This window comes from Maylandia zebra, linkage group LG3 (assembly GCF_041146795.1).
Source record: "Maylandia zebra isolate NMK-2024a linkage group LG3, Mzebra_GT3a, whole genome shotgun sequence".
NCBI classification, from domain to species: Eukaryota; Metazoa; Chordata; class Actinopteri; order Cichliformes; family Cichlidae; genus Maylandia; species Maylandia zebra.
Genome location: NC_135169.1, coordinates 52,024,328 through 52,051,472, shown reverse-complemented (window position 1 = coordinate 52,051,472; position 27,145 = coordinate 52,024,328). Strand labels below are relative to the sequence as shown.

Here is a 27,145-nt window from a genome sequence, read left to right as displayed (position 1 = left end):
TGGTGTGGTGTAAGTGGCCTCAGCCAGCAGCCACAGGCCCTGGTGTGGTGTAAGTGGCCTCAGCCAGCAGCCACAGGCCCTGGTGTGGTGTAAGTGGCCTGAGCAAGAGCCACAGACCCTGGTGTGGTGTAGGTGGCATCAGCTAGCAGCACAAGACATTGGAAAAGAGCCAAAAGCAATGTCGTTAATGTGCCCTCATTAATGGGCAGCTGCTTTTGGTCTTTTAATACACCCCTTCTCTGGATCAAAAGCGGTTCAATGACATGAAAATGAAAGGCTTACAGCACCAGGTATTCCAAGGAAGTCTCCCATCCAAGTACTAACCAAGCCCAGCACTGCTTAGCTTCCGAGATCAGACGTGGTCGGGCATGCTCATGGTGGTATGGCCGTAAGCTGCTGGCCACAGCACAATGTCTCAATTTATGGATTCAACTGATTAGGTGGCAAGTACCTGAAGTTACGAAGACAATCCTATAACCATACCTGCATGTTTGCATAATACCCTAACCCAAAGGCTCGGTTTAGCATTTATCCAACAGCACAGGCCCTGGATTGTTGAAGATGGCCTCAGGAACCAGAACAGGGCCTGGTGTGTTGTACATGGCCACAGCTAGCAGCACAGGGCCTGGTTTGGTGAAGATGGCCTCGGCCAGAAGCACAGGGCCTGGTGTGATATGAGTGGCCTGAGCAAGAGCCACAGGCCCTGGTGTGGAGTAAGTGGCCTGAGCAAGAGCCACAGGCCCTGGTGTGGTGTAATTGGCCTCAATAGCAACTAAGGCCCTGGTGTGGTGTAAGTGGCCTCAGAAGCAAATAAGGCCGTGGTGTGGTGTATGTGGCCTCAGCCAGGAGCCACAGGCCCTGGTGTGGTGTAAGTGGCCTCAATAGCAACTAAGGCCCTGGTGTGGTGTAAGTGGCCTCAGCCAGCAGCCACAGGCCTTGGTGTGGTGTAAGTCGCCTCAGCCAGAAGCCACAGGCACTGGTGTGGTGTAAGTGGCCTCAGCCAGCAGCCACAGGCCCTGGTGTGGTGTAAGTGGCCTCAGCCAGCAGCCACAGGCCCTGGTGTGGTGTAAGTGGCCTCAGCCAGCAGCCACAGGCCCTGGTGTGGTGTAAGTGGCCTGAGCAAGAGTCACAGACCCTTGTGTGGTGTAATTGGCCTCAATAGCAACTAATGCACTGGTGTGGTGTAAGTGGCCTCAGCCAGCAGCCACAGGCCCTGGTGTGGTGTAAGTGGCCTCAGCCAGTGCCACAGGCCCTGGTGTGGTGTAAGTGGCCTGAGCAAGAGCCACAGACCCTGGTGTGGTGTAATTGGCCTCAATAGCAACTAATGCCCTGGTGTGGTGTAAGTGGCCTCAGCCAGCAGCCACAGGCCCTGGTGTGGTGTAAGTGGCCTCAGCCAGCAGCCACAGGCCCTGATGTGGTGTAAGTGGCCCCAGCCGGTCACTCAGGCCCTGGTGTGGTGTAGGTGGCATCAGCTAGCAGCACAAGACATTGGAAAACAGCCAAAAGCAATGTCGTTAATGTGCCCTCATTAATGGGCAGCTGCTTTTGGTCTTTTAATACACCCCTTCTCTGGATCAAAAGCGGTTCAATGACATGAAAATGAAAGGCTTACAGCACCAGGTATTCCAAGGAAGTCTCCCATCCAAGTACTAACCAAGCCCAGCCCTGCTTAGCTTCCGAGATCAGACGAGGTCGGGCGTGCTCAGGGTGGTATGGCCGTAAGCTGCTGGCCCCAGCACAATGTCTCAATTTATGGATTCAAGTGATTAGGTGGCAAGTACCTGAAGTTACGAAGACAATCCTATAACCATACCTGCATGTTTGCATAATACCCTAACCCAAAGGCTCAGTTTAGCATTTATCCAACAGCACAGGCCCTGGATTGTTGAAGATGGCCTCAAGAACCAGAACAGGGCCTGGTGTGTTGTACATGGCCACAGCTAGCAGCACAGGGCCTGGTTTGGTGAAGATGGCCTCGGCCAGAAGCACAGGGCCTGGTGTGATATGAGTGGCCTGAGCAAGAGCCACAGGCCCTGGTGTGGAGTAAGTGGCCTGAGCAAGAGCCACAGGCCCTGGTGTGGTGTAAGTGGCCTGAGCAAGAGCAACAGGCCCTGGTGTGGTGTAATTGGCCTCAATAGCAACTAAGGCCCTGGTGTGGTGTATGTGGCCTCAGCCAGCAGCCACAGGCCCTGGTGTGGTGTAAGTGGCCTCAGAAGCAAATAAGGCCGTGGTGTGGTGTATGTGGCCTCAGCCAGCAGCCACAGGCCCTGGTGTGGTGTAAGTGGCCTCAATAGCAACTAAGGCCCTGGTGTGGTGTAAGTGGCCTCAGCCAGCAGCCACAGGCCTTGGTGTGGTGTAAGTGGCCTCATCCAGCAGCCACAGACCCTGGTGTGGTGTAAGTGGCCTCAGCCAGCAGCCACAGGCCCTGGTGTGGTGTAAGTGGCCTCAGCCAGCAGCCACAGGCCCTGGTGTGGTGTAAGTGGCCTCAGCCAGCAGCCACAGGCCCTGGTGTGGTGTAAGTGGCCTGAGCAAGAGTCACAGACCCTTGTGTGGTGTAATTGGCCTCAATAGCAACTAATGCACTGGTGTGGTGTAAGTGGCCTCAGCCAGCAGCCACAGGCCCTGGTGTGGTGTAAGTGGCCTCAGCCAGTGCCACAGGCCCTGGTGTGGTGTAAGTGGCCTGAGCAAGAGTCACAGACCCTGGTGTGGTGTAATTGGCCTCAATAGCAACTAAGGCCCTGGTGTGGTGTAAGTGGCCTCAGCCAGAAGCCACAGGCACTGGTGTGGTGTAAGTGGCCTCAGCCAGCAGCCACAGGCCCTGGTGTGGTGTAAGTGGCCTCAGCCAGCAGCCACAGGCCCTGGTGTGGTGTAAGTGGCCTCAGCCAGAGCCACAGGCCCTGGTGTGGTGTAAGTGGCCTCAGCCAGTGCCACAGGCCCTGGTGTGGTGTAAGTGGCCTCAATAGCAACTAATGCCCTGGTGTGGTGTAGGTGGCCTCAGCCAGCAGCCACAGGCCCTGGTGTGGTGTAAGTGGCCTCAATAGCAACTAATGCCCTGGTGTGGTGTAAGTGGCCTCAGCCAGCAGCCACAGGCCCTGGTGTGGGGTAAGTGGCCTGAGCAAGAGCCACAGACCCTGGTGTGGTGTAATTGGCCTCAATAGCAACTAAGGCCCTGGTGTGGTGTAAGTGGCCTCAGCCAGTGCCACAGGCCCTGGTGTGGTGTAAGTGGCCTCAATAGCAACTAATGCCCTGGTGTGGTGTATGTGGCCTCAGCCAGCAGCCACAGGCCCTGGTGTGGTGTAAGTGGCCTCAGAAGCAAATAAGGCCGTGGTGTGGTGTATGTGGCCTCAGCCAGCAGCCACAGGCCCTGGTGTGGTGTAAGTGGCCTCAATAGCAACTAAGGCCGTGGTGTGGTGTAAGTGGCCTCAGCCAGCAGCCACAGGCCCTGGTGTGGTGTAAGTGGCCTCAGCCAGCAGCCACAGGCCCTGGTGTGGTGTAAGTGGCCTGAGCAAGAGCCACAGGCCCTGGTGTGGTGTAATTGGCCTCAATAGCAACTAAGGCCCTGGTGTGGTGTATGTGGCCTCAGCCAGCAGCCACAGGCCCTGGTGTGGTGTAAGTGGCCTCAATAGCAACTAAGGCCCTGGTGTGGTGTAGGTGGCCTCAGCCAGCAGCCACAGGCCCTGGTGTGGTGTAAGTGGCCTCAGCCAGCAGCCACAGGCCCTGGTGTGGTGTAAGTGGCCTCAGCCAGAGCCACAGGCCCTGATGTGGTGTAAGTGGCCCCAGCCGGTCACTCAGGCCCTGGTGTGGTGTAGGTGGCATCAGCTAGCAGCACAAGACATTGGAAAACAGCCAAAAGCAATGTCGTTAATGTGCCCTCATTAATGGGCAGCTGCTTTTGGTCTTTTAATACACCCCTTCTCTGGATCAAAAGCGGTTCAATGACATGAAAATGAAAGGCTTACAGCACCAGGTATTCCCAGGCAGTCTCCCATCCAAGTACTAACCAAGCCCAGCCCTGCTTAGCTTCCGAGATCAGACGAGGTCAGGCGTGCTCAGGGTGGTATGGCCGTAAGCTGCTGGCGCCAGCACAATGTCTCAATTTATGGATTCAACTGATTAGGTGGCAAGTACCTGAAGTTACGAAGACAATCCTATAACCATACATGCATGTTTGCATAATACCATAACCCAAAGGCTCAGTTTGGCATTTATCTAACAGCACAGGCCCTGGATTGTTGAAGATGGCCTCTGGAACCAGCACAGGGCCTGGTGTGTTGTACATGGCCACAGCAAGCAGCACAGGGCCAGGTTTGGTGAAGATGGCCTCGGCCAGAAGCACAGGGTCTGGTGTGATATGAGTGGCCTGAGCAAGAGCCACAGGCCCTGGTGTGGTGTAGGTGGCCTCAGCCAGCAGCCACAGGCCCTTGTGCGGTGTAAGTGGCCTCAGCCAGCAGCCACAGGCCCTGGTGTGGTGTAAGTGGCCTCAGCCAGAAGCCACAGGCACTGGTGTGGTGTAAGTGCCCTCAGCCAGCAGCCACAGGCCCTGGTGTGGTGTAAGTGACCTCAGCCAGCAGCCACAGGCCCTGGTGTGGTGTAAGTGGACTCAGCCAGCAGCCACAGGCCCTGGTGTGGTGTAAGTGGACTCAGCCAGTGCCACAGGCCCTGGTGTGGTGTAAGTGGCCTGAGCAAGAGTCACAGACCCTGGTGTGGTGTAATTGGCCTCAATAGCAACTAATGCCCTGGTGTGGTGTAAGTGACCTCAGCCAGCAGCCACAGGCCCTGGTGTGGTGTAAGTGGCCTCAGCCAGCAGCCACAGGCCCTGGTGTGGTGTAAGTGGCCTCAGCCAGCAGCCACAGGCCCTGGTGTGGTGTAAGTGGCCTGAGCAAGAGTCACAGACCCTGGTGTGGTGTAATTGGCCTCAATAGCAACTAATGCCCTGGTGTGGTGTAAGTGACCTCAGCCAGCAGCCACAGGCACTGGTGTGGTGTAAGTGCCCTCAGCCAGCAGCCACAGGCCCTGGTGTGGTGTAAGTGGCCTCAGCCAGCAGCCACAGGCCCTGGTGTGGTGTAAGTGGCCTCAGCCAGCAGCCACAGGCCCTGGTGTGGTGTAAGTGGCCTGAGCAAGAGCCACAGGCCCTGGTGTGGTGTAAGTGGCCTCAGCCAGAAGCCACAGGCACTGGTGTGTTGTAAGTGCCCTCAGCCAGCAGCCACAGGCCCTGGTGTGGTGTAAGTGACCTCAGCCAGAGCCACAGGCCCTGGTGTGGTGTAAGTGGCCTCAGCCAGCAGCCACAGGCCCTGGTGTGGTGTAAGTGGCCTCAGCCAGTGCCACAGGCCCTGGTGTGGTCTAAGTGGCCTGAGCAAGAGTCACAGACCCTGGTGTGGTGTAATTGGCCTCAATAGCAACTAATGCCCTGGTGTGGTGTAGGTGGCCTCAGCCAGCAGCCACAGGCCCTGGTGTGGTGTAAGTGGCCTCAGCCAGTGCCACAGGCCCTGGTGTGGTGTAAGTGGCCTGAGCAAGAGCCACAGACCCTGGTGTGGTGTAATTGGCCTCAATAGCAACTAATGCCCTGGTGTGGTGTAAGTGGCCTCAGCCAGCAGCCACAGGCCCTGGTGTGGTGTAAGTGGCCTCAGCCAGCAGCCACAGGCCCTGATGTGGTGTAAGTGGCCCCAGCCGGTCACTCAGGCCCTGGTGTGGTGTAGGTGGCATCAGCTAGCAGCACAAGACATTGGAAAAGAGCCAAAAGCAATGTCGTTAATGTGCCCTCATTAATGGGCAGCTGCTTTTGGTCTTTTAATACACCCCTTCTCTGGATCAAAAGCGGTTCAATGACATGAAAATGAAAGGCTTACAGCACCAGGTATTCCCAGGTAGTCTCCCATCCAAGTACTAACCAAGCCCAGCCCTGCTTAGCTTCCGAGATCAGACGAGGTCGGGCGTGCTCAGGGTGGTATGGCCGTAAGCTGCTGGCCCCAGCACAATTCCTCAATTTATGGATTCAACTGATTAGGTGGCAAGTACCTGAAGTTACGAAGACAATCCTTTAACCATACCTGCATGTTTGCATAATACCCTAACCCAAAGGCTCAGTTTAGCATTTATCTAACAGCACAGGCCCTGGATTGTTGAAGATGGCCTCAGGAACCAGCACAGGGCCTGGTGTGTTGTACATGGCCACAGCTAGCAGCACAGGGCTTGGTTTGGTGAAGATGGCCTCGGCCAGAAGCGCAGGGCATGGTGTGATGTGAGTGGCCTGAGCAAGAGCCACAGGCCCTGGTGTGGTGTAAGTGGCCTCAGCCAGAAGCCACAGGCACTGGTGTGGTGTAAGTGGCCTCAGCCAGCAGCCACAGGCCCTGGTGTGGTGTAAGTGGCCTCAGCCAGCAGCCACAGGCCCTGGTGTGGTGTAAGTGGCCTCAGCCAGTAGCCACAGGCCCTGGTGTGGTGTAAGTGGCCTCAGCCAGAGCCACAGGTCCTGGTGTGGTGTAAGTGGCCTCAGCCAGTGCCACAGGCCCTGGTGTGGTGTAAGTGGCCTGAGCAAGAGCCACAGACCCTGGTGTGGTGTAATTGGCCTCAATAGCAACTAATGCCCTGGTGTGGTGTAGGTGGCCTCAGCCAGCAGCCACAGGCCCTGGTGTGGTGTAAGTGGCCTCAATAGCAACTAATGCCCTGGTGTGGTGTAAGTGGCCTCATCCAGCAGCCACAGGCCCTGGTGTGGTGTAAGTGGCCTGAGCAAGAGCCACAGGCCCTGGTGTTGTGTAATTGGCCTCAATAGCAACTAAGGCCCTGGTGTGGTGTAGGTGGCCTCAGCCAGCAGCCACAGGCCCTGGTGTGGTGTAAGTGGCCTCAGCCAGCAGCCACAGGCCCTGATGTGGTGTAAGTGGCCCCAGCCGGTCACTCAGGCCCTGGTGTGGTGTAGGTGGCATCAGCTAGCAGCACAAGACATTGGAAAACAGCCAAAAGCAATGTCGTTAATGTGCCCTCATTAATGGGCAGCTGCTTTTGGTCTTTTAATACACCCCTTCTCTGGATCAAAAGCGGTTCAATGACATGAAAATGAAAGGCTTACAGCACCAGGTATTGCCAGGCAGTCTCCCATCCAAGTACTAACCAAGCCCAGCCCTGCTTAGCTTCCGAGATCAGACGAGGTCGGGCGTGCTCAGGGTGGTATGGCCGTAAGCTGCTGGCCCCAGCACAATGTCTCAATTTATGGATTCAACTGATTAGGTGGCAAGTACCTGAAGTTACGAAGACAATCCTTTAACCATACCTGCATGTTTGCATAATACCCTAACCCAAAGGCTCAGTTTAGCATTTATCTAACAGCACAGGCCCTGGATTGTTGAAGATGGCCTCAGGAACCAGCACAGGGCCTGGTGTGTTGTACATGGCCACAGCTAGCAGCACAGGGCCTGGTTTGGTGAAGATGGCCTCGGCCAGAAGCGCAGGGCCTGGTGTGATGTGAGTGGCCTGAGCAAGAGCCACAGGCCCTGGTGTGGTGTAAGTGGCCTCAGCCAGAAGCCACAGGCACTGGTGTGGTGTAAGTGGCCTCAGCCAGCAGCCACAGGCCCTGGTGTGGTGTAAGTGGCCTCAGCCAGCAGCCACAGGCCCTGGTGTGGTGTAAGTGGCCTCAGCCAGCAGCCACAGGCCCTGGTGTGGTGTAAGTGGCCTCAGCCAGAGCCACAGGCCCTGGTGTGGTGTAAGTGGCCTCAGCCAGTGCCACAGGCCCTGGTGTGGTGTAAGTGGCCTCAATAGCAACTAATGCCCTGGTGTGGTGTAGGTGGCCTCAGCCAGCAGCCACAGGCCCTGGTGTGGTGTAAGTGGCCTCAGCCAGTGCCACAGGCCCTGGTGTGGTGTAAGTGGCCTGAGCAAGAGCCACAGACCCTGGTGTGGTGTAATTGGCCTCAATAGCAACTAATGCCCTGGTGTGGTGTAAGTGGCCTCAGCCAGCAGCCACAGGCCCTGGTGTGGTGTAAGTGGCCTCAGCCAGCAGCCACAGGCCCTGATGTGGTGTAAGTGGCCCCAGCCGGTCACTCAGGCCCTGGTGTGGTGTAGGTGGCATCAGCTAGCAGCACAAGACATTGGAAAAGAGCCAAAAGCAATGTCGTTAATGTGCCCTCATTAATGGGCAGCTGCTTTTGGTCTTTTAATACACCCCTTCTCTGGATCAAAAGCGGTTCAATGACATGAAAATGAAAGGCTTACAGCACCAGGTATTCCCAGGTAGTCTCCCATCCAAGTACTAACCAAGCCCAGCCCTGCTTAGCTTCCGAGATCAGACGAGGTCGGGCGTGCTCAGGGTGGTATGGCCGTAAGCTGCTGGCCCCAGCACAATTCCTCAATTTATGGATTCAACTGATTAGGTGGCAAGTACCTGAAGTTACGAAGACAATCCTTTAACCATACCTGCATGTTTGCATAATACCCTAACCCAAAGGCTCAGTTTAGCATTTATCTAACAGCACAGGCCCTGGATTGTTGAAGATGGCCTCAGGAACCAGCACAGGGCCTGGTGTGTTGTACATGGCCACAGCTAGCAGCACAGGGCTTGGTTTGGTGAAGATGGCCTCGGCCAGAAGCGCAGGGCATGGTGTGATGTGAGTGGCCTGAGCAAGAGCCACAGGCCCTGGTGTGGTGTAAGTGGCCTCAGCCAGAAGCCACAGGCACTGGTGTGGTGTAAGTGGCCTCAGCCAGCAGCCACAGGCCCTGGTGTGGTGTAAGTGGCCTCAGCCAGCAGCCACAGGCCCTGGTGTGGTGTAAGTGGCCTCAGCCAGTAGCCACAGGCCCTGGTGTGGTGTAAGTGGCCTCAGCCAGAGCCACAGGTCCTGGTGTGGTGTAAGTGGCCTCAGCCAGTGCCACAGGCCCTGGTGTGGTGTAAGTGGCCTGAGCAAGAGCCACAGACCCTGGTGTGGTGTAATTGGCCTCAATAGCAACTAATGCCCTGGTGTGGTGTAGGTGGCCTCAGCCAGCAGCCACAGGCCCTGGTGTGGTGTAAGTGGCCTCAATAGCAACTAATGCCCTGGTGTGGTGTAAGTGGCCTCATCCAGCAGCCACAGGCCCTGGTGTGGTGTAAGTGGCCTGAGCAAGAGCCACAGGCCCTGGTGTTGTGTAATTGGCCTCAATAGCAACTAAGGCCCTGGTGTGGTGTAGGTGGCCTCAGCCAGCAGCCACAGGCCCTGGTGTGGTGTAAGTGGCCTCAGCCAGCAGCCACAGGCCCTGATGTGGTGTAAGTGGCCCCAGCCGGTCACTCAGGCCCTGGTGTGGTGTAGGTGGCATCAGCTAGCAGCACAAGACATTGGAAAACAGCCAAAAGCAATGTCGTTAATGTGCCCTCATTAATGGGCAGCTGCTTTTGGTCTTTTAATACACCCCTTCTCTGGATCAAAAGCGGTTCAATGACATGAAAATGAAAGGCTTACAGCACCAGGTATTGCCAGGCAGTCTCCCATCCAAGTACTAACCAAGCCCAGCCCTGCTTAGCTTCCGAGATCAGACGAGGTCGGGCGTGCTCAGGGTGGTATGGCCGTAAGCTGCTGGCCCCAGCACAATGTCTCAATTTATGGATTCAACTGATTAGGTGGCAAGTACCTGAAGTTACGAAGACAATCCTTTAACCATACCTGCATGTTTGCATAATACCCTAACCCAAAGGCTCAGTTTAGCATTTATCTAACAGCACAGGCCCTGGATTGTTGAAGATGGCCTCAGGAACCAGCACAGGGCCTGGTGTGTTGTACATGGCCACAGCTAGCAGCACAGGGCCTGGTTTGGTGAAGATGGCCTCGGCCAGAAGCGCAGGGCCTGGTGTGATGTGAGTGGCCTGAGCAAGAGCCACAGGCCCTGGTGTGGTGTAAGTGGCCTCAGCCAGAAGCCACAGGCACTGGTGTGGTGTAAGTGGCCTCAGCCAGCAGCCACAGGCCCTGGTGTGGTGTAAGTGGCCTCAGCCAGCAGCCACAGGCCCTGGTGTGGTGTAAGTGGCCTCAGCCAGCAGCCACAGGCCCTGGTGTGGTGTAAGTGGCCTCAGCCAGAGCCACAGGCCCTGGTGTGGTGTAAGTGGCCTCAGCCAGTGCCACAGGCCCTGGTGTGGTGTAAGTGGCCTAAATAGCAACTAATGCCCTGGTGTGGTGTAGGTGGCCTCAGCCAGCAGCCACAGGCGCTGGTGTGGTGTAAGTGGCCTCAATAGCAACTAATGCCCTGGTGTGGTGTAAGTGGCCTCAGCCAGCAGCCACAGGCCCTGGTGTGGTGAAAGTGGCCTGAGCAAGAGCCACAGACCCTGGTGTGGTGTAATTGGCCTCAATAGCAACTAAGGCCCTGGTGTGGTGTAGGTGGCCTCAGCCAGCAGCCACAGGCCCTGGTGTGGTGTAAGTGGCCTCAGCCAGCAGCCAAAGGCCCTGATGTGGTGTAAGTGGCCCCAGCCGGTCACTCAGGCCCTGGTGTGGTGTAGGTGGCATCAGCTAGCAGCACAAGACATTGGAAAACAGCCAAAAGCAATGTCGTTAATGTGCCCTCATTAATGGGCAGCTGCTTTTGGTCTTTTAATACACCCCTTCTCTGGATCAAAAGCGGTTCAATGACATGAAAATGAAAGGCTTACAGCACCAGGTATTCCAAGGAAGTCTCCCATCCAAGTACTAACCAAGCCCAGCCCTGCTTAGCTTCCGAGATCAGACGAGGTCAGGCGTGCTCAGGGTGGTATGGCCGTAAGCTGCTGGCTCCAGCACAATGTCTCAATTTATGGATTCAAGTAATTAGGTGGCAAGTACCTGAAGTTACGAAGACAATCCTATAACCATACCTGCATGTTTGCATAATACCCTAACCCAAAGGCTCAGTTTAGCATTTATCCAAAAGCACAGGCCCTGGATTGTTGAAGATGGCCTCAGGAACCAGAACAGGGCCTGGTGTGTTGTACATGGCCACAGCTAGCAGCACAGGGCCTGGTTTGGTGAAGATGGCCTCGGCCAGAAGCACAGGCCCTGGTGTGATATGAGTGGCCTGAGCAAGAGCCACAGGCCCTGGTGTGGTGTAATTGGCCTCAATAGCAACTAAGGCCCTGGTGTGGTGTAAGTGGCCTCAGCCAGAGCCACAGGCCCTGGTGTGGTGTAAGTGGCCTCAGCCAGAGCCACAGGCCATGGTGTGGTGTAAGTGGCCTCAATAGCAACTAAGGCCCTGGTGTGGTGTAAGTGGCCTCAGCCAGAGCCACAGGCCCTGGTGTGGTGTAAGTGGCCTGAGCAAGAGCCACAGACCCTGGTGTGGTGTAATTGGCCTCAATAGCAACTAATGCCCTGGTGTGGTGTAAGTGGCCTCAGCCAGCAGCCACAGGCCCTGGTGTGGTGTAAGTGGCCTGAGCAAGAGCCACAGACCCTGGTGTGGTGTAATTGGCCTCAATAGCAACTAAGGCCCTGGTGTGGTGTAGGTGGCCTCAGCCAGCAGCCACAGGCCCTGGTGTGGTGTAAGTGGCCTCAGCCAGCAGCCACAGGCCCTGGTGTGGTGTAAGTGGCCTCAGAAGCAAATAAGGCCGTGGTGTGGTGTATGTGGCCTCAGCCAGCAGCCACAGGCCCTGGTGTGGTGTAAGTGGCCTCAATAGCAACTAAGGCCCTGGTGTGGTGTAAGTGGCCTCAGCCAGCAGCCACAGGCCTTGGTGTGGTGTAAGTCGCCTCATCCAGCAGCCACAGGCCCTGGTGTGGTGTAAGTGGCCTCAGCCAGAGCCACAGGCCCTGGTGTGGTGTAATTGGCCTCAATAGCAACTAATGCCCTGGTGTGGTGTAAGTGGCCTCAGCCAGCAGCCACAGGCCCTGGTGTGGTGTAAGTGGCCTCAGCCAGCAGCCACAGGCCCTGATGTGGTGTAAGTGGCCGCAGCCGGTCACTCAGGCCCTGGTGTGGTGTAGGTGGCCTCAGCCAGCAGCCACAGGCCTTGGTGTGGTGTAAGTCGCCTCATCCAGCAGCCACAGGCCCTGGTGTGGTGTAAGTGGCCTCAGCCAGAGCCACAGGCCCTGATGTGGTGTAAGTGGCCCCAGCCGGTCACTCAGGCCCTGGTGTGGTGTAGGTGGCATCAGCTAGCAGCACAAGACATTGGAAAACAGCCAAAAGCAGTGTCGTTAATGTGCCCTCATTAATGGGCAGCTGCTTTTGGTCTTTTAATACACCCCTTCTCTGGATCAAAAGCAGTTCAATGACATGAAAATGAAAGGCTTACAGCACCAGGTATTCCCAGGCAGTCTCCCATCCAAGTACTAACCAAGTCCAGCCCTGCTTAGCTTCCGAGATCAGACGAGGTCGGGCGTGCTCAGGGTGGTATGGCCGTAAGCTGTTGGCCCCAGCACAATGTCTCAATTTATGGATTCAAGTGATTAGGTGGCAAGTACCTGAAGTTACGAAGACAATCCTATAACCATAACTGCATGTTTGCATAATACCCTAACCCAAAGGCTCAGTTTGGCATTTATCCAACAGCACAGGCCCTGGATTGTTGAAGATGGCCTCTGGAACCAGCACAGGGCCTGGTGTGTTGTACATGGCCACAGCTAGCAGCACAGGGCAGGGTTGGGTGAAGATGGCCTCGGCCAGAAGCACAGGGTCTGGTGTGATATGAGTGGCCTGAGCCAGAGCCACAGGCCCTGGTGTGGTGTAAGTGGCCTCAGCCAGCAGCCACAGGCCCTGGTGTGGTGTAAGTGGCCTCAGCCAGCAGCCACAGGCCCTGGTGTGGTGTAAGTGGCCTCAGCCAGTGCCACAGGCCCTGGTGTGGTGTAATTGGCCTCAATAGCAACTAAGGCCCTGGTGTGGTGTATGTGGCCTCAGCCAGCAGCCACAGGCCCTGGTGTGGTGTACATGGCCACAGCCAGCAGCCACAGGCCCTGGTGTGGTGTAAGTGGCCTCAATAGCAACTAAGGCCCTGGTGTGGTGTAAGTGGCCTCAGCCAGCAGCCACAGGCCCTGGTGTGGGGTAAGTGGCCTGAGCAAGAGCCACAGACCCTGGTGTGGTGTAATTGGCCTCAATAGCAACTAAGGCCCTGGTGTGGTGTAAGTGGCCTGAGCAAGAGTCACAGACCCTGGTGTGGTGTAATTGGCCTCAATAGCAACTAATGCCCTGGTGTGGTGTAAGTGACCTCAGCCAGCAGCCACAGGCCCTGGTGTGGTGTAAGTGGCCTCAGCCAGCAGCCACAGGCCCTGGTGTGGTGTAAGTGGCCTCAGCCAGCAGCCACAGGCCCTGGTGTGGTGTAAGTGGCCTGAGCAAGAGTCACAGACCCTGGTGTGGTGTAATTGGCCTCAATAGCAACTAATGCCCTGGTGTGGTGTAAGTGACCTCAGCCAGCAGCCACAGGCACTGGTGTGGTGTAAGTGCCCTCAGCCAGCAGCCACAGGCCCTGGTGTGGTGTAAGTGGCCTCAGCCAGCAGCCACAGGCCCTGGTGTGGTGTAAGTGGCCTCAGCCAGCAGCCACAGGCCCTGGTGTGGTGTAAGTGGCCTGAGCAAGAGCCACAGACCCTGGTGTGGTGTAATTGGCCTCAATAGCAACTAATGCCCTGGTGTGGTGTAAGTGGCCTCAGCCAGCAGCCACAGGCCCTGGTGTGGTGTAAGTGGCCTCAGCCAGCAGCCACAGGCCCTGATGTGGTGTAAGTGGCCCCAGCCGGTCACTCAGGCCCTGGTGTGGTGTAGGTGGCATCAGCTAGCAGCACAAGACATTGGAAAACAGCCAAAAGCAATGTCGTTAATGTGCCCTCATTAATGGGCAGCTGCTTTTGGTCCTTTAATACACCCCTTCTCTGGATCAAAAGCGGTTCAATGACATGAAAATGAAAGGCTTACAGCACCAGGTATTCCCAGGCAGTCTCCCATCCAAGTACTAACCAAGCCCAGCCCTGCTTAGCTTCCGAGATCAGACGAGGTCGGGCGTGCTCAGGGTGGTATGGCCGTAAGCTGCTGGCCCCAGCACAATGTCTCAATTTATGGATTCAACTGATTAGGTGGCAAGTACCTGAAGTTACGAAGACAATCCTTTAACCATACCTGCATGTTTGCATAATACCCTAACCCAAAGGCTCAGTTTAGCATTTATCTAACAGCACAGGCCCTGGATTGTTGAAGATGGCCTCAGGAACCAGCACAGGGCCTGGTGTGTTGTACATGGCCACAGCTAGCAGCACAGGGCCTGGTTTGGTGAAGATGGCCTCGGCCAGAAGCGCAGGGCCTGGTGTGATGTGAGTGGCCTGAGCAAGAGCCACAGGCCCTGGTGTGGTGTAAGTGGCCTCAGCCAGAAGCCACAGGCACTGGTGTGGTGTAAGTGGCCTCAGCCAGCAGCCACAGGCCCTGGTGTGGTGTAAGTGGCCTCAGCCAGCAGCCACAGGCCCTGGTGTGGTGTAAGTGGCCTCAGCCAGCAGCCACAGGCCCTGGTGTGGTGTAAGTGGCCTCAGCCAGAGCCACAGGCCCTGGTGTGGTGTAAGTGGCCTGAGCCAGTGCCACAGGCCCTGGTGTGGTGTAAGTGGCCTCAATAGCAACTAATGCCCTGGTGTGGTGTAGGTGGCCTCAGCCAGCAGCCACAGGCCCTGGTGTGGTGTAAGTGGCCTCAATAGCAACTAATGCCCTGGTGTGGTGTAAGTGGCCTGAGCAAGAGCCACAGACCCTGGTGTGGTGTAATTGGCCTCAATAGCAACTAAGGCCCTGGTGTGGTGTAGGTGGCCTCAGCCAGCAGCCACAGGCCCTGGTGTGGTGTAAGTGGCCTCAGCCAGCAGCCACAGGCCCTGGTGTGGTGTAAGTGGCCTCAGCCAGCAGCCACAGGCCCTGATGTGGTGTAAGTGGCCCCAGCCGGTCACTCAGGCCCTGGTGTGGTGTAGGTGGCATCAGCTAGCAGCACAAGACATTGGAAAACAGCCAAAAGCAATGTCGTTAATGTGCCCTCATTAATGGGCAGCTGCTTTTGGTCTTTTAATGCACCCCTTCTCTGGATCAAAAGCGGTTCAATGACATGAAAATGAAAGGCTTACAGCACCAGGTAGTCTCCCATCCAAGTACTAACCAAGCCCAGCCCTGCTTAGCTTCCGAGATCAGACGAGGTCGGGCGTGCTCAGGGTGGTATGGCCGTAAGCTGCTGGCCCCAGCACAATGTCTCAATTTATGGATTCAACTGATTAGGTGGCAAGTACCTGAAGTTACAAAGACAATCCTATAACCATACCTGCATGTTTGCATAATACCCTAACCCAAAGGCTCAGTTTAGCATTTATCCAACAGCACAGGCCCTGGATTGTTGAAGATGGCCTCAGGAACCAGAACAGGGCCTGGTGTGTTGTACATGGCCACAGCTAGCAGCACAGGGCCTGGTTTGGTGAAGATGGCCTCGGCCAGAAGCACAGGGCCTGGTGTGATATGAGTGGCCTGAGCAAGAGCCACAGGCCCTGGTGTGGTGTAAGTGGCCTGAGCACGAGCCACAGGCCCTGGTGTGGAGTAAGTGGCCTGAGCAAGAGCCACAGGCCCTGGTGTGGTGTAAGTGGCCTGAGCAAGACCACAGGCCCTGGTGTGGTGTAATTGGCCTCAATAGCAACTAAGGCCCTGGTGTGGTGTATGTGGCCTCAGCCAGCAGCCACAGGCCCTGGTGTGGTGTAAGTGGCCTCAGAAGCAAATAAGGCCGTGGTGTGGTGTATGTGACCTCAGCCAGGAGCCACAGGCCCTGGTGTGGTGTAAGTGGCCTCAGCCAGCAGCCACAGGCCCTGGTGTGGTGTAAGTGGCCTCAGCCAGCAGCCACAGGCCCTGGTGTGGTGTAAGTGGCCTCAGCCAGAGCCACAGGCCCTGGTGTAGTGTAAGTGGCCTCAGCCAGTGCCACAGGCCCTGGTGTGGTGTAAGTGGCCTGAGCAAGAGCCACAGACCCTGGTGTGGTGTAATTGGCCTCAATAGCAACTAATGCCCTGGTGTGGTGTAGGTGGCCTCAGCCAGCAGCCACAGGCCCTGGTGTGGTGTAAGTGGCCTCAATAGCAACTAATGCCCTGGTGTGGTGTAAGTGGCCTCATCCAGCAGCCACAGGCCCTGGTGTGGTGTAAGTGGCCTGAGCAAGAGCCACAGGCCCTGGTGTGGTGTAATTGGCCTCAATAGCAACTAAGGCCCTGGTGTGGTGTAGGTGGCCTCAGCCAGCAGCCACAGGCCCTGGTGTGGTGTAAGTGGCCTCAGCCAGCAGCCACAGGCCCTGGTGTGGTGTAAGTGGCCTCAGCCAGCAGCCACAGGCCCTGATGTGGTGTAAGTGGCCCCAGCCGGTTACTCAGGCCCTGGTGTGGTGTAGGTGGCATCAGCTAGCAGCACAAGACATTGGAAAACAGCCAAAAGCAATGTCGTTAATGTGCCCTCATTAATGGGCAGCTGCTTTTGGTCTTTTAGTACACCCCTTCTCTGGATCAAAAGCGGTTCAATGACATGAAAATGAAAGGCTTACAGAACCAGGTAGTCTCCCATCCAAGTACTAACCAAGCCCAGCCCTGCTTAGCTTCCGAGATCAGACGAGGTCGGGCGTGCTCAGGGTGGTATGGCCGTAAGCTGCTGGCCCCAGCACAATGTCTCAATTTATGGATTCAACTGATTAGGTGGCAAGTACCTGAAGTTACAAAGACAATCCTATAACCATACCTGCATGTTTGCATAATACCCTAACCCAAAGGCTCAGTTTAGCATTTATCCAACAGCACAGGCCCTGGATTGTTGAAGATGGCCTCAGGAACCAGAACAGGGCCTGGTGTGTTGTACATGGCCACAGCTAGCAGCACAGGGCCTGGTTTGGTGAAGATGGCCTCGGCCAGAAGCACAGGGCCTGGTGTGATATGAGTGGCCTGAGCAAGAGCCACAGGCCCTGGTGTGGTGTAAGTGGCCTGAGCAAGAGCCACAGGCCCTGGTGTGGAGTAAGTGGCCTGAGCAAGAGCCACAGGCCCTGGTGTGGTGTAAGTGGCCTGAGCAAGACCACAGGCCCTGGTGTGGTGTAATTGGCCTCAATAGCAACTAAGGCCCTGGTGTGGTGTATGTGGCCTCAGCCAGCAGCCACAGGCCCTGGTGTGGTGTAAGTGGCCTCAGAAGCAAATAAGGCCGTGGTGTGGTGTATGTGACCTCAGCCAGGAGCCACAGGCCCTGGTGTGGTGTAAGTGGCCTCAGCCAGCAGCCACAGGCCCTGGTGTGGTGTAAGTGGCCTCAGCCAGCAGCCACAGGCCCTGGTGTGGTGTAAGTGGCCTTAGCCAGAGCCACAGGCCCTGGTGTAGTGTAAGTGGCCTCAGCCAGTGCCACAGGCCCTGGTGTGGTGTAAGTGGCCTGAGCAAGAGCCACAGACCCTGGTGTGGTGTAAGGGGCCTCAATAGCAACTAATGCCCTGGTGTGGTGTAAGTGGCCTCAGCCAGCAGCCACAGGCACTGGTGTGGTGTAAGTGGCCTCAGCCAGCAGCCACAGGCCCTGGTGTGGTGTAAGTGGCCTCAGCCAGCAGCCACAGGCCCTGGTGTGGTGTAAGTGGCCTGAGCCAGCAGCCACAGGCCCTGGTGTGGTGTAAGTGGCCTCAGCCAGAAGCCACAGGCACTGGTGTGGTGTAAGTGCCCTCAGCCAGCAGCCACAGGCCCTGGTGTGGTGTAAGTGACCTCAGCCAGCAGCCACAGGCCCTGGTGTGGTGTAAGTGGCCTCAGCCAGCAGCCACAGGCCCTGGTGTGGTGTAAGTGGACTCAGCCAGTGCCACAGGCCCTGGTGTGGTGTAAGTGGCCTGAGCAAGAGTCACAGACCCTGGTGTGGTGTAATTGGCCTCAATAGCAACTAATGCCCTGGTGTGGTGTAGGTGGCCTCAGCCAGCAGCCACAGGCCCTGGTGTGGTGTAAGTGGCCTCAGAAGCAAATAAGGCCCTGGTGTGGTGTAAGTGGCCTCAGCCAGCAGCACAGGGCCTGGTGTGTTGTACATGGCCACAGCAAGCAGCACTGGGCCAGGTTTGGTGAAGATGGCCTTGGCCAGAAGCACAGGGTCTGGTGTGATATGAGTGGCCTGAGCAAGAGCCACAGGCCCTGGTGTGGTGTAGGTGGCCTCAGCCAGCAGCCACAGGCCCTTGTGTGGTGTAAGTGGCCTCAGCCAGTGCCACAGGCCCTGGTGTGGTGTAAGTGGCCTCAGCCAGCAGACACAGGCCCTGGTGTGGTGTAAGGGGCCTCAATAGCAACTAATGCCCTGGTGTGGTGTAAGTGGCCTCAGCCAGCAGCCACAGGCACTGGTGTGGTGTAAGTTGCCTCAGCCAGCAGCCACAGGCCCTGGTGTGGTGTAAGTGGCCTCAGCCAGCAGCCACAGGCCCTGGTGTGGTGTAAGTGGCCTGAGCCAGCAGCCACAGGCCCTGGTGTGGTGTAAGTGGCCTCAGCCAGAAGCCACAGGCACTGGTGTGGTGTAAGTGCCCTCAGCCAGCAGCCACTGGCCCTGGTGTGGTGTAAGTGACCTCAGCCAGCAGCCACAGGCCCTGGTGTGGTGTAAGTGGCCTCAGCCAGCAGCGACAGGCCCTGGTGTGGTGTAAGTGGACTCAGCCAGTGCCACAGGCCCTGGTGTGGTGTAAGTGGCCTGAGCAAGAGTCACAGACCCTGGTGTGGTGTAATTGGCCTCAATAGCAACTAATGCCCTGGTGTGGTGTAGGTGGCCTCAGCCAGCAGCCACAGGCCCTGGTGTGGTGTAAGTGGCCTCAGCCAGTGCCACAGGCCCTGGTGTGGTGTAAGGGGCCTCAATAGCAACTAATGCCCTGGTGTGGTGTAAGTGGCCTGAGCAAGAGTCACAGACCCTGGTGTGGTGTAATTGGCCTCAATAGCAACTAATGCCCTGGTGTGGTGTAAGTGACCTCAGCCAGCAGCCACAGGCCCTGGTGTGGTGTAAGTGGCCTGAGCAAGAGTCACAGACCCTGGTGTGGTGTAATTGGCCTCAATAGCAACTAATGCCCTGGTGTGGTGTAAGTGACCTCAGCCAGCAGCCACAGGCACTGGTGTGGTGTAAGTGCCCTCAGCCAGCAGCCACAGGCCCTGGTGTGGTGTAAGTGGCCTCAGCCAGCAGCCACAGGCCCTGGTGTGGTGTAAGTGGCCTCAGCCAGCAGCCACAGGCCCTGGTGTGGTGTAAGTGGCCTGAGCAAGAGCCACAGGCCCTGGTGTGGTGTAAGTGGCCTCAGCCAGAAGCCACAGGCACTGGTGTGGTGTAAGTGCCCTCAGCCAGCAGCCACAGGCCCTGGTGTGGTGTAAGTGACCTCAGCCAGCAGCCACAGGCCCTGGTGTGGTGTAAGTGGCCTCAGCCAGTGCCACAGGCCCTGGTGTGGTCTAAGTGGCCTGAGCAAGAGTCACAGACCCTGGTGTGGTGTAATTGGCCTCAATAGCAACTAATGCCCTGGTGTGGTGTAGGTGGCCTCAGCCAGCAGCCACAGGCCCTGGTGTGGTGTAAGTGGCCTCAGCCAGTGCCACAGGCCCTGGTGTGGTGTAAGTGGCCTGAGCAAGAGCCAGAGACCCTGGTGTGGTGTAATTGGCCTCAATAGCAACTAATGCCCTGGTGTGGTGTAAGTGGCCTCAGCCAGCAGCCACAGGCCCTGATGTGGTGTAAGTGGCCCCAGCCGGTCACTCAGGCCCTGGTGTGGTGTAGGTGGCATCAGCTAGCAGCACAAGACATTGGAAAACAGCCAAAAGCAATGTCGTTAATGTGCCCTCATTAATGGGCAGCTGCTTTTGGTCTTTTAATACACCCCTTCTCTGGATCAAAAGCGGTTCAATGACATGAAAATGAAAGGCTTACAGCACCAGATATTCCCAGGTAGTCTCCCATCCAAGTACTAACCAAGCCCAGCCCTGCTTAGCTTCCGAGATCAGACGAGGTCGGGCGTGCTCAGGGTGGTATGGCCGTAAGCTGCTGGCCCCAGCACAATGTCTCAATTTATGGATTCAACTGATTAGGTGGCAAGTACCTGAAGTTACAAAGACAATCCTATAACCATACCTGCATGTTTGCATAATACCCTAACCCAAAGGCTCAGTTTAGCATTTATCTAACAGCACAGGCCCTGGATTGTTGAAGATGGCCTCAGGAACCAGCACAGGGCCTGGTGTGTTGTACATGGCCACAGCTAGCAGCACAGGGCCTGGTTTGGTGAAGATGGCCTCGGCCAGAAGCGCAGGGCCTGGTGTGATGTGAGTGGCCTGAGCAAGAGCCACAGGCCCTGGTGTGGTGTAAGTGGCCTCAGCCAGAAGCCACAGGCACTGGTGTGGTGTAAGTGGCCTCAGCCAGCAGCCACAGGCCCTGGTGTGGTGTAAGTGGCCTCAGCCAGCAGCCACAGGCCCTGGTGTGGTGTAAGTGGCCTCAGCCAGCAGCACAGGGCCTGGTGTGTTGTACATGGCCACAGCAAGCAGCACTGGGCCAGGTTTGGTGAAGATGGCCTTGGCCAGAAGCACAGGGTCTGGTGTGATATGAGTGGCCTGAGCAAGAGCCACAGGCCCTGGTGTGGTGTAGGTGGCCTCAGCCAGCAGCCACAGGCCCTTGTGTGGTGTAAGTGGCCTCAGCCAGTGCCACAGGCCCTGGTGTGGTGTAAGTGGCCTCAGCCAGCAGACACAGGCCCTGGTGTGGTGTAAGGGGCCTCAATAGCAACTAATGCCCTGGTGTGGTGTAAGTGGCCTCAGCCAGCAGCCACAGGCACTAGTGTGGTGTAAGTTGCCTCAGCCAGCAGCCACAGGCCCTGGTGTGGTGTAAGTGGCCTCAGCCAGCAGCCACAGGCCCTGGTGTGGTGTAAGTGGCCTGAGCCAGCAGCCACAGGCCCTGGTGTGGTGTAAGTGGCCTCAGCCAGAAGCCACAGGCACTGGTGTGGTGTAAGTGCCCTCAGCCAGCAGCCACTGGCCCTGGTGTGGTGTAAGTGACCTCAGCCAGAAGCCACAGGCCCTGGTGTGGTGTAAGTGGCCTCAGCCAGCAGCGACAGGCCCTGGTGTGGTGTAAGTGGACTCAGCCAGTGCCACAGGCCCTGGTGTGGTGTAAGTGGCCTGAGCAAGAGTCACAGACCCTGGTGTGGTGTAATTGGCCTCAATAGCAACTAATGCCCTGGTGTGGTGTAGGTGGCCTCAGCCAGCAGCCACAGGCCCTGGTGTGGTGTAAGTGGCCTCAGCCAGTGCCACAGGCCCTGGTGTGGTGTAAGGGGCCTCAATAGCAACTAATGCCCTGGTGTGGTGTAAGTGGCCTCAGCCAGCAGCCACAGGCACTGGTGTGGTGTAAGTGCCCTCAGCCAGCAGCCACAGGCCCTGGTGTGGTGTAAGTGGCCTCAGCCAGCAGCCACAGGCCCTGGTGTGGTGTAAGTGGCCTCAGCCAGCAGCCACAGGCCCTGGTGTGGTGTAAGTGGCCTGAGCAAGAGCCACAGGCCCTGGTGTGGTGTAAGTGGCCTCAGCCAGAAGCCACAGGCACTGGTGTGGTGTAAGTGCCCTCAGCCAGCAGCCACAGGCCCTGGTGTGGTGTAAGTGACCTCAGCCAGCAGCCACAGGCCCTGGTGTGGTGTAAGTGGCCTCAGCCAGCAGCCACAGGCCCTGGTGTGGTGTAAGTGGCCTGAGCAAGAGCCACAGGCCCTGGTGTGGTGTAATTGGCCTCAATAGCAACTAAGGCCCTGGTGTGGTGTATGTGGCCTCAGCCAGCAGCCACAGGCCCTTGTGTGGTGTAAGTGGCCTCAGAAGCAAATAAGGCCGTGGTGTGGTGTAAGTGGCCTCAGCCAGAGCCACAGGCCCTGGTGTGGTGTAAGTGGCCTCAATAACAACTAAGGCCCTGGTGTGGTGTAAGTGGCCTCAGCCAGCAGCCACAGGCCTTGGTGTGGTGTAAGTCGCCTCATCCAGCAGCCACAGGCCCTGGTGTGGTGTAAGTGGCCTCAGCCAGAGCCACAGGCCCTGATGTGGTGTAAGTGGCCCCAGCCGGTCACTCAGGCCCTGGTGTGGTGTAGGTGGCATCAGCTAGCAGCACAAGACATTGGAAAACAGCCAAAAGCAGTGTCGTTAATGTGCCCTCATTAATGGGCAGCTGCTTTTGGTCTTTTAATACACCCCTTCTCTGGATCAAAAGCGGTTCAATGACATGAAAAAGAAAGGCTTACAGCACGAGGTATTCCCAGGCAGTCTCCCATCCAAGTACTAACCAAGCCCAGCCCTGCTTAGCTTCCGAGATCAGACGAGGTCGGGCGTGCTCAGGGTGGTATGGCCGTAAGCTGCTGGCCCCAGCACAATGTCTCAATTTATGGATTCAAGTGATTAGGTGGCAAGTACCTGAAGTTACGAAGACAATCCTATAACCATAACTGCATGTTTGCATAATACCCTAACCCAAAGGCTCAGTTTGGCATTTATCCAACAGCACAGGCCCTGGATTGTTGAAGATGGCCTCTGGAACCAGCACAGGGCCTGGTGTGTTGTACATGGCCACAGCTAGCAGCACAGGGCCTGGTTGGGTGAAGATGGCCTCGGCCAGAAGCACAGGGTCTGGTGTGATATGAGTGGCCTGAGCAAGAGCCACAGGCCCTGGTGTGGTGTAAGTGGCCTCAGCCAGCAGCCACAGGCCCTGGTGTGGTGTAAGTGCCCTCAGCCAGCAGCCACAGGCCCTGGTGTGGTGTAAGTGGCCTCAGCCAGTGCCACAGGCCCTGGTGTGGTGTAATTGGCCTCAATAGCAACTAAGGCCCTGGTGTGGTGTATGTGGCCTCAGCCAGCAGCCACAGGCCCTTGTGTGGTGTACATGGCCACAGCCAGCAGCCACAGGCCCTGGTGTGGTGTAAGTGGCCTCAATAGCAACTAAGGCCCTGGTGTGGTGTAATTGGCCTCAGTAGCAACTAAGGCCCTGGTGTTGTGTATGTGGCCTCAGCCAGCAGCCACAGGCCCTGGTGTGGTGTAAGTGGCCTCAGAAGTAAATAAGGCCCTGGTGTGGTGTAAGTGGCCTCAGCCAGCAGCACAGGGCCAGGTTTGGTGAAGATGGCCTTGGCCAGAAGCACAGGGTCTGGTGTGATATGAGTGGCCTGAGCAAGAGCCACAGGCCCTGGTGTGGTGTAAGTGGCCTCAGCCAGAAGCCACAGGCCCTGGTGTGGTGTAGGTGGCCTCAGCCAGCAGCCACAGGCCCTGGTGTGGTGTAAGTGGCCTCAATAGCAACTAAGGCCCTGGTGTGGTGTATGTGGCCTCAGCCAGCAGCCACAGGCCCTGATGTGGTGTAAGTGACCCCAGCCGGTCACTCAGTCCCTGGTGTGGTGTAGGTGGCATCAGCTAGCAGCACAAGACATTGGAAAACAGCCAAAAGCAATGTCGTTAATGTGCCCTCATTAATGGGCAGCTGCTTTTGGTCTTTTAATACACCCCTTCTCTGGATCAAAAGCGGTTCAATGACATGAAAATGAAAGGCTTACAGAACCAGGTAGTCTCCCATCCAAGTACTAACCAAGCCCAGCCCTGCTTAGCTTCCGAGATCAGACGAGGTCGGGCGTGCTCAGGGTGGTATGGCCGTAAGCTGCTGGCCCCAGCACAATGTCTCAATTTATGGATTCAACTGATTAGGTGGCAAGTACCTGAAGTTACAAAGACAATCCTATAACCATACCTGCATGTTTGCATAATACCCTAACCCAAAGGCTCAGTTTAGCATTTATCCAACAGCACAGGCCCTGGATTGTTGAAGATGGCCTCAGGAACCAGAACAGGGCCTGGTGTGTTGTACATGGCCACAGCTAGCAGCACAGGGCCTGGTTTGGTGAAGATGGCCTCGGCCAGAAGCACAGGGCCTGGTGTGATATGAGTGGCCTGAGCAAGAGCCACAGGCCCTGGTGTGGTGTAAGTGGCCTGAGCAAGAGCCACAGGCCCTGGTGTGGAGTAAGTGGCCTGAGCAAGAGCCACAGGCCCTGGTGTGGTGTAAGTGGCCTGAGCAAGACCACAGGCCCTGGTGTGGTGTAATTGGCCTCAATAGCAACTAAGGCCCTGGTGTGGTGTATGTGGCCTCAGCCAGCAGCCACAGGCCCTGGTGTGGTGTAAGTGGCCTCAGAAGCAAATAAGGCCGTGGTGTGGTGTATGTGACCTCAGCCAGGAGCCACAGGCCCTGGTGTGGTGTAAGTGGCCTCAGCCAGCAGCCACAGGCCCTGGTGTGGTGTAAGTGGCCTCAGCCAGCAGCCACAGGCCCTGGTGTGGTGTAAGTGGCCTTAGCCAGAGCCACAGGCCCTGGTGTAGTGTAAGTGGCCTCAGCCAGTGCCACAGACCCTGGTGTGGTGTAAGGGGCCTCAATAGCAACTAATGCCCTGGTGTGGTGTAAGTGGCCTCAGCCAGCAGCCACAGGCACTGGTGTGGTGTAAGTGGCCTCAGCCAGCAGCCACAGGCCCTGGTGTGGTGTAAGTGGCCTCAGCCAGCAGCCACAGGCCCTGGTGTGGTGTAAGTGGCCTGAGCCAGCAGCCACAGGCCCTGGTGTGGTGTAAGTGGCCTCAGCCAGAAGCCACAGGCACTGGTGTGGTGTAAGTGCCCTCAGCCAGCAGCCACAGGCCCTGGTGTGGTGTAAGTGACCTCAGCCAGCAGCCACAGGCCCTGGTGTGGTGTAAGTGGCCTCAGCCAGCAGCCACAGGCCCTGGTGTGGTGTAAGTGGACTCAGCCAGTGCCACAGGCCCTGGTGTGGTGTAAGTGGCCTGAGCAAGAGTCACAGACCCTGGTGTGGTGTAATTGGCCTCAATAGCAACTAATGCCCTGGTGTGGTGTAGGTGGCCTCAGCCAGCAGCCACAGGCCCTGGTGTGGTGTAAGTGGCCTCAGAAGCAAATAAGGCCCTGGTGTGGTGTAAGTGGCCTCAGCCAGCAGCACAGGGCCTGGTGTGTTGTACATGGCCACAGCAAGCAGCACTGGGCCAGGTTTGGTGAAGATGGCCTTGGCCAGAAGCACAGGGTCTGGTGTGATATGAGTGGCCTGAGCAAGAGCCACAGGCCCTGGTGTGGTGTAGGTGGCCTCAGCCAGCAGCCACAGGCCCTTGTGTGGTGTAAGTGGCCTCAGCCAGTGCCACAGGCCCTGGTGTGGTGTAAGTGGCCTCAGCCAGCAGACACAGGCCCTGGTGTGGTGTAAGGGGCCTCAATAGCAACTAATGCCCTGGTGTGGTGTAAGTGGCCTCAGCCAGCAGCCACAGGCACTGGTGTGGTGTAAGTTGCCTCAGCCAGCAGCCACAGGCCCTGGTGTGGTGTAAGTGGCCTCAGCCAGCAGCCACAGGCCCTGGTGTGGTGTAAGTGGCCTGAGCCAGCAGCCACAGGCCCTGGTGTGGTGTAAGTGGCCTCAGCCAGAAGCCACAGGCACTGGTGTGGTGTAAGTGCCCTCAGCCAGCAGCCACTGGCCCTGGTGTGGTGTAAGTGACCTCAGCCAGCAGCCACAGGCCCTGGTGTGGTGTAAGTGGCCTCAGCCAGCAGCGACAGGCCCTGGTGTGGTGTAAGTGGACTCAGCCAGTGCCACAGGCCCTGGTGTGGTGTAAGTGGCCTGAGCAAGAGTCACAGACCCTGGTGTGGTGTAATTGGCCTCAATAGCAACTAATGCCCTGGTGTGGTGTAGGTGGCCTCAGCCAGCAGCCACAGGCCCTGGTGTGGTGTAAGTGGCCTCAGCCAGTGCCACAGGCCCTGGTGTGGTGTAAGGGGCCTCAATAGCAACTAATGCCCTGGTGTGGTGTAAGTGGCCTGAGCAAGAGTCACAGACCCTGGTGTGGTGTAATTGGCCTCAATAGCAACTAATGCCCTGGTGTGGTGTAAGTGACCTCAGCCAGCAGCCACAGGCCCTGGTGTGGTGTAAGTGGCCTGAGCAAGAGTCACAGACCCTGGTGTGGTGTAATTGGCCTCAATAGCAACTAATGCCCTGGTGTGGTGTAAGTGACCTCAGCCAGCAGCCACAGGCACTGGTGTGGTGTAAGTGCCCTCAGCCAGCAGCCACAGGCCCTGGTGTGGTGTAAGTGGCCTCAGCCAGCAGCCACAGGCCCTGGTGTGGTGTAAGTGGCCTCAGCCAGCAGCCACAGGCCCTGGTGTGGTGTAAGTGGCCTGAGCAAGAGCCACAGGCCCTGGTGTGGTGTAAGTGGCCTCAGCCAGAAGCCACAGGCACTGGTGTGGTGTAAGTGCCCTCAGCCAGCAGCCACAGGCCCTGGTGTGGTGTAAGTGACCTCAGCCAGCAGCCACAGGCCCTGGTGTGGTGTAAGTGGCCTCAGCCAGTGCCACAGGCCCTGGTGTGGTCTAAGTGGCCTGAGCAAGAGTCACAGACCCTGGTGTGGTGTAATTGGCCTCAATAGCAACTAATGCCCTGGTGTGGTGTAGGTGGCCTCAGCCAGCAGCCACAGGCCCTGGTGTGGTGTAAGTGGCCTCAGCCAGTGCCACAGGCCCTGGTGTGGTGTAAGTGGCCTGAGCAAGAGCCAGAGACCCTGGTGTGGTGTAATTGGCCTCAATAGCAACTAATGCCCTGGTGTGGTGTAAGTGGCCTCAGCCAGCAGCCACAGGCCCTGATGTGGTGTAAGTGGCCCCAGCCGGTCACTCAGGCCCTGGTGTGGTGTAGGTGGCATCAGCTAGCAGCACAAGACATTGGAAAAGAGCCAAAAGCAATGTCGTTAATGTGCCCTCATTAATGGGCAGCTGCTTTTGGTCTTTTAATACACCCCTTCTCTGGATCAAAAGCGGTTCAATGACATGAAAATGAAAGGCTTACAGCACCAGATATTCCCAGGTAGTCTCCCATCCAAGTACTAACCAAGCCCAGCCCTGCTTAGCTTCCGAGATCAGACGAGGTCGGGCGTGCTCAGGGTGGTATGGCCGTAAGCTGCTGGCCCCAGCACAATGTCTCAATTTATGGATTCAACTGATTAGGTGGCAAGTACCTGAAGTTACAAAGACAATCCTATAACCATACCTGCATGTTTGCATAATACCCTAACCCAAAGGCTCAGTTTAGCATTTATCTAACAGCACAGGCCCTGGATTGTTGAAGATGGCCTCAGGAACCAGCACAGGGCCTGGTGTGTTGTACATGGCCACAGCTAGCAGCACAGGGCCTGGTTTGGTGAAGATGGCCTCGGCCAGAAGCGCAGGGCCTGGTGTGATGTGAGTGGCCTGAGCAAGAGCCACAGGCCCTGGTGTGGTGTAAGTGGCCTCAGCCAGAAGCCACAGGCACTGGTGTGGTGTAAGTGGCCTCAGCCAGCAGCCACAGGCCCTGGTGTGGTGTAAGT

General features: G+C 57.1%; 12 non-coding genes and 4 pseudogenes across 12 annotated transcripts; all 16 read right to left on the bottom strand.

The window, feature by feature from the left end:
- Positions 1-275: 275 nt before the first annotated feature.
- Positions 276-394, bottom strand: LOC143417558 (5S ribosomal RNA; annotated as a pseudogene).
- Positions 395-1,605: 1,211 nt separating this feature from the next.
- LOC143417992 (5S ribosomal RNA) lies at positions 1,606-1,724 on the bottom strand. Its single transcript, XR_013098140.1, has one exon. It is a non-coding gene; the product is annotated as a 5S ribosomal RNA (ribosomal RNA).
- Positions 1,725-3,952: 2,228 nt separating this feature from the next.
- On the bottom strand, positions 3,953-4,071 carry LOC143417194 (5S ribosomal RNA). The gene has a single exon (XR_013097411.1). It is a non-coding gene; the product is annotated as a 5S ribosomal RNA (ribosomal RNA).
- A 1,768-nt stretch (positions 4,072-5,839) lies between these two features.
- Positions 5,840-5,958, bottom strand: LOC143417403 (5S ribosomal RNA). Its single transcript, XR_013097624.1, has one exon. It is a non-coding gene; the product is annotated as a 5S ribosomal RNA (ribosomal RNA).
- Positions 5,959-7,053: 1,095 nt separating this feature from the next.
- Positions 7,054-7,172, bottom strand: LOC143417455 (5S ribosomal RNA). The gene has a single exon (XR_013097676.1). It is a non-coding gene; the product is annotated as a 5S ribosomal RNA (ribosomal RNA).
- Positions 7,173-8,189: 1,017 nt separating this feature from the next.
- LOC143417393 (5S ribosomal RNA) lies at positions 8,190-8,308 on the bottom strand. Its single transcript, XR_013097614.1, has one exon. It is a non-coding gene; the product is annotated as a 5S ribosomal RNA (ribosomal RNA).
- A 1,095-nt stretch (positions 8,309-9,403) lies between these two features.
- Positions 9,404-9,522, bottom strand: LOC143417454 (5S ribosomal RNA). The gene has a single exon (XR_013097675.1). It is a non-coding gene; the product is annotated as a 5S ribosomal RNA (ribosomal RNA).
- Positions 9,523-10,578: 1,056 nt separating this feature from the next.
- Positions 10,579-10,697, bottom strand: LOC143417358 (5S ribosomal RNA). Its single transcript, XR_013097579.1, has one exon. It is a non-coding gene; the product is annotated as a 5S ribosomal RNA (ribosomal RNA).
- A 1,483-nt stretch (positions 10,698-12,180) lies between these two features.
- LOC143417941 (5S ribosomal RNA) lies at positions 12,181-12,299 on the bottom strand. The gene has a single exon (XR_013098089.1). It is a non-coding gene; the product is annotated as a 5S ribosomal RNA (ribosomal RNA).
- A 1,488-nt stretch (positions 12,300-13,787) lies between these two features.
- Positions 13,788-13,906, bottom strand: LOC143417731 (5S ribosomal RNA). Its single transcript, XR_013097879.1, has one exon. It is a non-coding gene; the product is annotated as a 5S ribosomal RNA (ribosomal RNA).
- A 1,056-nt stretch (positions 13,907-14,962) lies between these two features.
- On the bottom strand, positions 14,963-15,071 carry LOC143417589 (5S ribosomal RNA; annotated as a pseudogene).
- Positions 15,072-16,398: 1,327 nt separating this feature from the next.
- Positions 16,399-16,507, bottom strand: LOC143417600 (5S ribosomal RNA; annotated as a pseudogene).
- A 3,217-nt stretch (positions 16,508-19,724) lies between these two features.
- On the bottom strand, positions 19,725-19,843 carry LOC143417883 (5S ribosomal RNA). The gene has a single exon (XR_013098031.1). It is a non-coding gene; the product is annotated as a 5S ribosomal RNA (ribosomal RNA).
- Positions 19,844-22,044: 2,201 nt separating this feature from the next.
- On the bottom strand, positions 22,045-22,163 carry LOC143417215 (5S ribosomal RNA). Its single transcript, XR_013097432.1, has one exon. It is a non-coding gene; the product is annotated as a 5S ribosomal RNA (ribosomal RNA).
- A 1,171-nt stretch (positions 22,164-23,334) lies between these two features.
- Positions 23,335-23,443, bottom strand: LOC143417599 (5S ribosomal RNA; annotated as a pseudogene).
- A 3,178-nt stretch (positions 23,444-26,621) lies between these two features.
- On the bottom strand, positions 26,622-26,740 carry LOC143417881 (5S ribosomal RNA). Its single transcript, XR_013098029.1, has one exon. It is a non-coding gene; the product is annotated as a 5S ribosomal RNA (ribosomal RNA).
- Positions 26,741-27,145: the final 405 nt, after the last annotated feature.